The sequence below is a fragment of the Suncus etruscus genome, chromosome 9 (assembly GCF_024139225.1).
Source record: "Suncus etruscus isolate mSunEtr1 chromosome 9, mSunEtr1.pri.cur, whole genome shotgun sequence".
In the NCBI taxonomy this organism is placed as follows: domain Eukaryota; kingdom Metazoa; phylum Chordata; class Mammalia; order Eulipotyphla; family Soricidae; genus Suncus; species Suncus etruscus.
In genome coordinates this window covers 98,157,188-98,167,147 of record NC_064856.1, presented here as the reverse complement: position 1 = coordinate 98,167,147, position 9,960 = coordinate 98,157,188, and the positions used below count along the sequence as shown (strand labels likewise).

The window sequence follows — 9,960 nt, the reverse complement described above, 5'->3', positions numbered from 1 at the left end:
TCACATTACATTCCCCCAGAGTTTCTTTGCAGTGTTTTTTATTTCTTTATTTCTAAGGGTGTAGATTAGAGGATTCAGCATAGCAGTTATTAATTACAAAACACAGTCACAGCTTTGTCAGTGAGGAAGGAGGTCATAGGTCTTAGATACAAATGTGAACACGGTACAAAGAATAAGATGACAACAGTGATATGAGCAGCACAAGTAAACAGAGCTTTGTGGCACCCTTCAGCACTATGGTTCCTTAAGGAGTACACAATGATGATATAGGAAGTAACCAGCATGGAAAAAATCAGGAAGCACAGAGACCCACTGTTGGCAGCAATCAGGGGCCCCAATGTGTGAGTGTCTGTGCAAGCTAATTCCAAGAGAGGATCAAGTCACACATGAAATGGTCAATGACATTGGAGCCACAAAATGGTAACTATAGCATGCATATAAGCTGGATTCCTGCTTGTATAAACCCCAAGATTCCAGCCATTACCACCAGGAAACTACACACAAGGTGGTTCATGATAGTCATATAGTGCAAGGGCTTACAGATGGCCACATAACAGTCATAGGCCCTGGCCATTAACAAGATAATTTTATCTTCAGCAAAAAATGTTCAGCAAAGAGTTGCGTCATGTAGCCATTGAAGGATATTGTGTTCTTTTGAGATATCAAGTCAAAGATCATTTTGGTTGCTATGGAAGAATAGAAACCACAGGTAATAGACTAATAGCACTGAAAAAAGTACATGGGAGAACCCAGGGTTGGGCTGATGAAGATGATGATTGAAATGTGAATAAGAAAGTTATTAGAAATACAGTAAACAAGAATTTCTGTAGTTCTGGATTCTGAGTTAGGCCCAGTAGGATGAATTCAATGTAATTGTTCATCATTTCTATAGGTTCAGCTTGTGTCTTGAGAATGTGGTTGATCTGGAAAGATCATACTTATTTTAAGTGATGCATTTAGTTAATCTAGTACTAAAATATTTACAATCACTTTAGTCCTGGTCTGTGAGATTGGTTGGATAGTATCTTCCTTTCAACCCTGCCATTTTGTTAGTAATTGTAGAAGATAATGCAAATGGATCAGTTTTTTTATTCATTTGAATAGACTAGTGATAATATCTTACCAACATCATAATAAAGCCAGGTATTTATGAATAGTTTCTTATTGTTGATACCAAACATTCTATATCTAAACATCTCTGAAACATGTTTCTTTGATTTGAAGTTTTTTCAATATTAATTATTTTGAGGGGCCAGAGCGATAGCACAGATGTAGGACATTTGCTTTGCATTCGACTGACCCATGACAGAACTGGGTTCGATCCCCGGTGTCCCATATGGTCCCCTAAGCCAGGAGCCATTTCTGAATGCATGGCGAGGATTATCCACTTTGCATCACCAGGTGTGGTTCAAACCCCCAAAAACAAACTAAGTATTTTGAAATTATAATTGCATTGTAGCTCATATTATAAGATTCTAGCTCAATTTTTAATTTTCATTTTATTCATTAGTTTTTTGGGCTATACCTGGCAGTGCTTGGGGTTTTCTCATGCTTCTACACTTTGGAATCTCTTCTGTCACCTTTCTTTTCAGCTAGAAGCTCAGTTTTTTTAAAATAAAGTCAATGATGAAGACCACAATTATACTACAGTGGGTAGTGTGCTTGACTTTCATGACCAAAATTCTATCCTCAACATTCCATATGGCCTCCCTAGCCCACTAGGAGTAATTCCTGGGTGCAGATTTTGAGCATAGCTAGGTGTGCCTTATCTTCAAAAATTAAAAAATAAAAAAACAACAAAAACCCTGGTGTATAATGTACAAATGTGTCATGCATTAACATATAATTCTCAGAAAATTTTCTAAACACATGTAAAGATAGTGTGCAACAATATTCTGCTTCAAAATCAAATGGTACTGACAGTATTATAGTCAATGACAAATATTTACTCAGAAGCCCATATAATGTGTTATGTTCAATAAGATACTCCTTTCAGCACTTAAACCATATCTAAACATATATTTAGTACAAAATTCCCTGAAAAGTACTGAACATTTATCAAGATGATAGTTTATAAATCCATCAAAGGATATGTACAGAAGAGTTACATTAATTAGGGGTCTCCAAAGAAACAGGAATTTGGATTGATGATTATATTGATTTATTATAATAGATAGATTGGCTAGTTCCAAGGCTGATAAGTTTCAAAGTCTGTAGTCAGTAATATAGATATCCAAGATGGTTGATGTGGTAGTTACAATTGTACTGAACATTCTTAAATTAATCTTTTGCACAATTGTCAAATATAGAATTTCAGAGATTTTTATACAACTAATCATATATAGATATTGTTATAAATGAAATATATAATACTACTAATTTTACAAATAAAGGTAATAATGATCATGATGTTTTCCTGAGTTTTTTAACTGAACAGAAATATTAGGATCACCTAAGATAATACAATTATTATTTTTGACATGTGTCTAATCAAATAATTAAAATAAATATGACCTTTTAAGTACTAATTGGTATAATATAAATATACAAAATGTTTTGAATTAGTTTATAGACTTTATATAGATAGCACATGTTGCATAGATAATATTTTAATTTATTCTCTTCTATTACTTCTTTTTTATTATTATATAAATATAACCTGACATTTTTACTCAAAAAACCTGTACACAAAGGCCAATATAATGACTTTTCAACTTCAATTATGGCAATAATAGAAGCTTTAGTTTTCTGTAATATTCAGTACCATGTTTTCATCTTTACTAAATACTAATAAAATGTGAATAGAATCTGAGTATACAAATTTTTGTCTTTGTGATTAGTAATAATAAATTAAGTTTCCCAGTTTTAATCTCACTGTGGTGATTTCAAAGCTATTAAATGAGAAAGAATTTCAAATAATTACAAACAATCAAAATTAATATCAACAACAAGATTTAGTAGTTTCCAATAGACTTTTATATGGAGATGTTATAAACAATATTATCTACTGATTTTTTATGACTTTTGTCCAAAATCATTTTCAGCCACAGAAGTACATATTATATGTACAGAAAAATAATTCAGTGAAAATAAATTGTTTAAACGCATTTATTCTTCTTTGAATTTGCGGGTTAAGATTTAGTTATGAATGACCTGGATCTAGTTGACTGTGGATTCCTCATATTTTATGTTGAGCCCAGTCATTATTGGCAGGGATCCCATAGCTCAAATAGTCTCCATAAAGTTTGAGCAGAGCAGTTGAATTTTTGTCTCTCCGGACAACTCTTCCAGTCTTGGACATTTAAGTTTCTAAAATACATAGTATAACTCTAAGCAGTGCTTCTCAATTATTTTCTGTCATGCCCCCCTAGGAAGAAAACATTTTTTGCACCCCCAGCGCGACTGTAAATAGTATCTTTATTAAAAAAAAAAACTTTAACCTGCAAACCAAAAATATATAAAATAATTTGAGCTGATTTTTCAATCAGAGGTGATGTCTGGATTAATGGCTACAATGAGCACGTTTTGCAATGCATAGCTTTTCGAAGCAGGGTTTGAAGCAGGGCACAGCAACTCTCAGCTCCAGAGACACACAGAAACATAAACACTGGGCTTAGCTTGTTATGACAGTGTTTGCCAAGGTCAAACGCACCCCCCTTTATGGAGCCTCGGCCCCCCCCCCGGGGGGGCATGCCCCACTACTTGAGAAGCACTGCACTAATGACTTTATACATGATCATTACCGCACCATAGGTCTTTTTTGCGGTGCCAGGAAACTTTCCGCTTAGTTGTGGATGATAAAATCAGGCCCATGTAGCTAGAGACCTTGTGTTTGCACAGGTCTAGGATAGTCTTTACGGTTCTAGTAGTTCTGTTTCATCATTGATGTAGTCAGTCTTCTGTAATAAGTGGACATGTTTTTTTTTCTTTATTATGGTTCCAGAAGTTCTGCTCAGTCGCAGTTGTCAAAGTCGGACCTCTAAGATCTGGATTTTTGCACAAGTCCTAGGCTAAAGCCTAGGGTAGAGTTTTTCTTATTGGACCCAGGATAAGTTCTGCCCAGTCATGGTTGTCAAAGTCAATCTTCTGTAGTCAGAGCTCCCGGTTTTTGCATAGATCAAAGGATAACATATTTTCTGATTTCATCTCACCATTAGGTGATGTGATAGGACAACCTATTCTCAGATCAAGTTGATATCGTTTATTCATTGTCTGGGTGTTGTATCAGAACTGGTGCAAGTTGGTGCCAGAGTGGTGTTAGAAATTTCCCAAGGGAGATTTGTTGTTGCAGGGAACTATATCAGTTCCACGTCTGGGATCTGGGGTTCAGAGTTGTCCAAACACAGTCCAACCTCATGGAGACTGATTTGTGTCCACCTGACACATGTTCAGGATGGGAGGGGCCCCTGCATCATAAAAAGTATGAGTCCTTATCCCAAGAAGACAAGATCTTGTTTCTGTGCACAAGGTTTCCCCTTTTTTACTGTGCCTATACAAAATCATAAGGTGATATATTGCTGGTGCATTTGGGAGTAAGAATGACAGGCTATACAGTCTCTGTGCTCTGGTTTTTGCCTGAGACTTTATCCTAGGAAAGACTTTTTTCTTCTTGGTTTTTTGTATCAGGCAGAACCAAAACCAGTAAGGTTAAAGAAATTATGTATAAGTATATATACTTATATATACATATAAAATAGAAGAAATAAGTAAACTGAATTTAAAAAAGTAGTTAAAGAAAAAAGTGATAGAGAAGGCTACCTTTACATTTGGGATACACACCCTAAGATGCATTATTAAAGATATAATGGAAATATAAGCATCCCAGTTAAGTCATTTGAGACATTCTTGTGGGGATGAAATCCAAGGCACATTTTCATCACAGATCGTGGTCTTGAGTTTGAGAAATGATTTATAGCATTACAGTATCAGGTAATGTACTTGAGCTGGGGGTCTTTCTGAAGCTGAATCTGATACCATGCAACAGTCCACATTTTGAGAGGGGTGAGAAGGCCACATAGGATGAGTCAGCAGGTGTGTGACTGTAGTTTCTTGCCAGGGCACAAGAATTGGGTTGAGAGGGTGTCTTTTCGTTATGGAGATCAGTGGTGGTTTGCTGGGCAGGAAGTCATTTTCATGGCTAATGAGTTAAGAACTGAGGGTAAAGAGGGTTAAATAAGAAGAGATAACAGATCAGGATATAGTAATGAGTGGATAAAAGGGTGTATAAAGAGGGAAGAGGGATACTATAAAAGAAAGGCTATATACACTATATACATGGATTGTTTACAGTTTAGGTTTGGCAATCAGAGAGGAACAACTGTAAAGAAACTCAGGCCCGCATATAGACAGATTTTAGAGATCTCTTCAAGTATTATTCTGCAGATATTCAGCATTCTATTTCCCTTAAAAATATGAACATTGGGCCAAAGAGATAACATGAAGGTAAGGCATTTGCCTTGCATGCGGAAGAACTGTGGTTTGAATCCTGGCATATCATATGGTCCCCCGAGCTGCCAGGAGCAATTTCTGAGCACCACTGGGTGTAGTCCAAAAAACAAAAACCAAGAGCCAATGAGAACAAAAAGACTCAAACTGCGAATAAAACTGAAAATTCAGAGACAGACCCACAGGTACACGGTCAATTTGTCTTCAAAAAATAGAGCAAAAAGTATGAAGTAAAGCAAGGAAAACCTCTTCAATAACTAGTTTGGAAAAACTAGTTAGTCACATGCAAAATAATAAATTAATCATCACAGAGAGATGCAAATCCAAATAACAATGAGATATCATCTCAAACCACAGAAACTGACACAAAGAAACAAGAACAACGTGTGCTGGCATAAATGGCGGGGAGCAGAAGGACTCTCATTTACTTTTGATGAAAATGTAGATTGATCCAGCCTTTTTGTATATCAATATAAGTATTCCTAAAAATCTAGAAATTAAACTCCTATATGATACAGCACTACCACTACTAGGAGTATAATTTATGAGCACAAAAACAATACAAATATTCCCTCTGCAGGAAATTTTTTTATCGCAGCACTATTTACAAATAGTCTGAATCTGGAAGCCAGAACCCAGGTGCCCAAATGAGGAATGGCTAAAGAAATTGTGGCACAGCTACACAATGTAATACAATGTTAGAAAAATTGTAGTAATGAAATTTGCTTATATATGGATAGATGTGAAGTTTATTATGCTGAGTAAAATGAGTTCAGTGAGAGAGGGATAGACATAGAATAATCTCACTCATTTGTGGGATATAAAAAAAAAAAGTATGTTAATAATATCCAGAGACAATAGAGATGAGGTCTGCAGGGCCAGTACATGGTGGGAAGCTTGCTACAAAGAGTGTTGAGTGTAGTTGAAGTAGACTATGGACCACATTGTCAACAATAATTAGAACTGATCACTCTGAACAATTTCTGGATGTTGAAAGGAGATATTGTGAGATGCATAACACCCCTTCATTAACAATAGTACAAACCACAGTGTCATAAAGAAAAGATAAAAGAGGGAGAGAGAAGAAAGATGCCTGCCCCAGAAATTGGTGGGGCTGAGTGGAAGTTGAAGGGAACCAGAGGCATGGTAGTGGGAAAAGTGCACTGATGAATGAGGGTGCATATTTATGACTGAAACCCAACTATGAACAACTTTGTATCCACGGTACTTAAATAAAGCAATAAAAAAAAAAACAGAGAACTAGTTTAGCCTGATAGACTTTTAGTACCTTTCATGCTCTCAGTTTTGAAAAGAATAAAAAATCTTGTACATCACAACCGTAAGCATTAATACTTTTGGTTCACAGTGAGGCCTGGCCTTAGTAACTATTCCTAAGAAGGAATGACTTCTATGACTTCTGGATGACTTTCATTTGATTTGTTAATGAAAAGTCAAATTTGTTGGAGGGAGGGAGTGAGAGAGAGAGAGAGGTGGGGAGGGAAGGAGGAAGGGTGGGGAAAGGGAGAGAGAAAGAGAGAGAGAGAGAGAGAGAGAGAGAGAGAGATCTAAGGTGGCCAAAAAGAAATAGTTCTTTGAGTCTTTCTGTGGTTCAATACAAAGAATGCGTAAAAACTTGTGCCACTTCCGGTCTTTCTCTTCCTGTCTTCTCAAGAGCCTCATCCTCCACTGTTTAGTAACCTAAGTTCTGCAGTTTAGGGAATAGTTTCACTAGATACTGTTCACAGGAATATGTTTTAACGAAGCTCTCTGTTCAAATATTGGTGAGTAGGTTATAACTTTTCAGCTTCTTGGTACAATCGAGCACTTCAAGAAACTTCCATTACTTATTTATCTTATTATATCTATATATTTGATTATATATACATATAAATACTTGATTATATATATATAATACATTCTAATGGGCACTTCCCTAATAAGTTTAATATAGGACCTGGTATATAGCACCCAGTTACCAATTGTTTTTATCAAATAATCCAGTACCTGGTAAATTGTAGGTATTCAGAATTTTTTTTTTTTTTTTTTTTTGGTTTTTGGGCCACACCCGGCAGTGCTCAGGGGTTACTCCTGGCTGTGTGCTCAGAAATAGCTCCTGGCAGGCACGGGGGACCATATGGGACACCGGGATTCGAACCAACCACCTTTGGTCCTTGGATCGGCTGCTTGCAAGGCAAATGCCACTGTGCTATCTCTCCGGGCCCAGGTATTCAGAATTTTAAAGACGAATAGATAATCAAGTTCTGATCATGGCCCCAAGATTATCCCCCCAAGCCAGGAGCTATTTCTGAGTGCATAGCCATGAGTAACATCTGAGCATCAAAGGTTGTGACCCCCAAAAGCAAATTAAATAAAAGATTATCTAAGATCTAGATGAAGTTTACACTTTGTCAGAAATGCCATTCTCTGACCAGAGGGAACAACAGTAGAAAGGGAGAATGTTGGTTGCCAGTTGGGCCATTTTCTAAGTGTAATTGCTCTTCCCTTGAGAGGACAGCAGAAGTGAATTGCCCATACAATTACAAATAAAACTCGTATCCATGTACACTGAAAAGTGGAGGAGTTGAGAGGTGAAATTAAAAGATTTTCTTGGTAGAGTCAATCATAGAGGTAAAATCTCAGTCTGAACCCTATGTGTGATTAGATCTCATGTTCTAGTGAAAGAATATGCATCTTTACTGACTGAACACACTCAGAAAAGGCTGGGAACAATTGACTTAAAGAAAGTCCTCTTTCAGGAGATCTTTAATCATTGTGGATATTCTGGTAATTTGATTTGTTTTACTGGTTTAAAATAAATGGCTATCATATTCTTATAGCCCCTATTGAGGCCATCAAGCCAATATTTATACAAAGAACTAATAATTTACCCTTAAAGGTTTGTGTGTTTCGTAGGAAGGGAGATGTGCTAGGACTGCTAAAATCTTCAGCTTCCCCCAAATCCAATTTTTTTAAAAAGTACAAAGTGATGCATCAATAACATGGAATAATTTGATACTTGAAAAAGTGAGTTAAGGGCAGAGAACTGGATATAGGTGGGTTGAATGTAAGGTTCTTATTTTTTATTTGTTTGCAAAGTTATTTTTTTTAAGTTTTCTTTAGGACTTAATTTTCTGTAAGTACTATTTTTTCTGACTTGATCTGCATAGTAAATGAATATAAACATTGTTTCTGTTTGCCCACGTTTTGGATTGATTAAAATATAAGAGACTTTAAGTATTATTGAATATGCAAAGAATTTGATAACAACAATTGATAACAATTCTTGAAAACAATTGATAAAAATTGATAAAGAATTGATAACAAGTCAGTAGTTTAATACTTTCAAGCCTGAATTGGAAAAATTACCTTTTTACTTAACTTTTTTTTTTTTGTAAAAATAACCTACAATTTATTTTCTATTAATTTTTTCTCTGATGTTGGTTTTAAGTAACATAATTACAATAAACTTGATAATAAGTTTATATTTCAGTGGAAGCACTTGAAGGAAATATTATGACAACCCACTTTAAAAAGGCCTTTCTTGTTTGATTGCATAATGTTAAGCTTTTTTTTCCCCCTTTACTTACCTTTATTTCACATTTTGTCCTTTTCCATTTCATTTCTCTCCTTCCTACTTCCTTTTCCTTTCTCTTTTCTCCATTTTTCTTTCTCCTCTTTTTTACGTATTATTTTGTATTTTACATACATAATATTTTACATATTATTTTGTCCCTTCAAACAATTACTCAGAGGAGCACTTCTGGCAATGTGTCTTAACTCCTGTATTGTCTATCTGAACTTTCTCTTTAATATTTAAAATTGTTTCCCAGGTTCTATTTCTCTTTACTTAATTTAGCTTAACATATCAGAATATTTTCCTGAGATGTTCAAAGACGATGTTAGAAAAATTTAATGATATTCCTATAAAGTAAATTAATATCATAACAACAGTATTTGTTTGAAACTCAGTATTATCATTATAGATATGAATAGCTCATAATGCAACATTCAAGTGTTCTATAATGTTCTACAAAGCATTTAAAGTTTTCTGAAAGATCCCATTACTCAGACATCAGAATCAAATTAGTAAATAATAACTTTATAAAAATTTTATTTTATTTTATTTTATTTATTTTGAGTTTGGGGACACACCTGGTGGTGCTCAAGGGTTATTCCTGGCTCTACACTAAGAAATTACTCCTGGCAGGCAACAGGGATCTTAGGGGATGCTGAAAATCTAACCCAGGACCATCCCAGATTGGCTGAGTGAGAGGCAAATGCTCTACCACTGTGCTATCACTCTGGCCTCAGGAATAACTTTTTTAATAATTTACATTGGATTATGGCTTTAGCAAAGTGGATGGGTAAATTAAACCAAGTGGTAATAAATCACACAAACAAATGTGGGCAAATTGACTATTTTAAGAATTTTCATTTTAGTTTATTTTAAGGATTTTTAAAGCTTTTAAAAATAACAATAATTTTTCTCTTTTATTAGTGTGTGTGGCTTTTTTA

The 9,960-nt window shown here is 35.1% G+C and overlaps 1 pseudogene; it reads right to left on the bottom strand.

Annotated features, from left to right (window-relative positions):
* On the bottom strand, positions 1-884 carry LOC126017895 (olfactory receptor 4C45-like; annotated as a pseudogene).
* Positions 885-9,960: the final 9,076 nt, after the last annotated feature.